Here is a 1,264-nt window from a genome sequence, read left to right on the forward strand (position 1 = left end):
ATGACGCTGAGCACGTGCACTCAGCTTCTTTGGTCGACCATGGCGAGGCCTGTTCTGAGTGGAACCTGTCCTGTTAAACCGCTGTATGGTCTTGGCCACCGTGCTGCAGCTCAGTTTCAGGGTCTTGGCAATCTTCTTATAGCCTACGCCATCTTTATGTAGAGCAACAATTCTTTTTTTCAGATCCTCAGAGAGTTCTTTGCCATGAGGTGCCATGTTGAACTTCCAGTGACCAGTATGAGAGAGTGAGAGCGATAACACCAAATTTAACACACTTGCTCCCCATTCACACCTGAGACCTTGTAACACTGAGTCACATGACACCGGGGAGAGAAAATGGCTAATTGGGTCCAATTTGGACATTTTCACTTAGGGGTTTACTCACTTTTGTGGCCAGCGGTTTAGACATTAATGGCTGTGTGTTGAGTTATTTTGAGGGGACAGCAAATTTACACTATTATACAAGCTGTACACTCACTACTTTACATTGTAGCAAAGTGTCATTTCTTCAGTGTTGTCACATGAAAAGATATAATAAAATATTTACAAAAATGTGAGGGGTGTACTCACTTCTGTGAGATACTGTATATATATATATATATATACTGTATATACAGCAGTACGTTCAAAGGAACACTGAATTTCAACTGAAACAGGAAGACAAGGCGGGACAACAGCAGTTTTTATTAATATTTTGATTTTTTTTTCTTGCCTTGTTTTTAATTTAAAGGTTTTGGTAATTTTGTCACGTGTTTGTCATTTTTGTCTTTATATACATTTTTATTAGTTTTAGTTATTTTAGGCAACTAGCTGAAATAAAATAAGTGTAAGTTTTAATCATTTATTATGCTTAACATTTATTTTATTTCAAGTAAAACTAAAAGCACAAAAGTAGTTACAAAAGTTGTTAGTTAACTATGACTCTAATGGGTGCACCAACCCTGCAGTTCTATTTTAGCGTTCGGTCAGACACGACCAGCAGGTACATGCTAGTATCCGATGAAGAACATGAAATGGTGAGACTCTGGGCAAATATAGACACACACTGGCCTGATGAAACCGTGTTAAACGTGCCTGTCTATGTAGGCCAAGCCAATGAGGTTTGGAAGGAAAGAGAGGAGGGGGGCGACAGAAAGGTAATCTGTAAAACGTGTTCTTTAGACTCGAACAGACGACCACATAACCACACACGCTTAATCTGAAGTGGTGAGATGCTGAGGCTGAACTAGCAAGGCTTGAGTGTGTGTGTGTGTGTGTGTGTGTG

At 39.7% G+C, this 1,264-nt stretch overlaps 1 protein-coding gene across 1 annotated transcript in view; it reads right to left on the reverse strand.

Moving 5' to 3' along the window:
• Positions 1–1,264, reverse strand: part of LOC107724251 (dihydrolipoyllysine-residue succinyltransferase component of 2-oxoglutarate dehydrogenase complex, mitochondrial-like) — a 40,724-nt gene that overhangs the window by 7,872 nt on the left and 31,588 nt on the right. The gene's annotated exons all lie outside the window — the stretch shown is intronic.

The sequence above is a fragment of the Sinocyclocheilus rhinocerous genome, unplaced genomic scaffold (assembly GCF_001515625.1).
Source record: "Sinocyclocheilus rhinocerous isolate Xijiao unplaced genomic scaffold, SAMN03320098_v1.1 scaffold365, whole genome shotgun sequence".
Classification (NCBI taxonomy): domain Eukaryota; kingdom Metazoa; phylum Chordata; class Actinopteri; order Cypriniformes; family Cyprinidae; genus Sinocyclocheilus; species Sinocyclocheilus rhinocerous.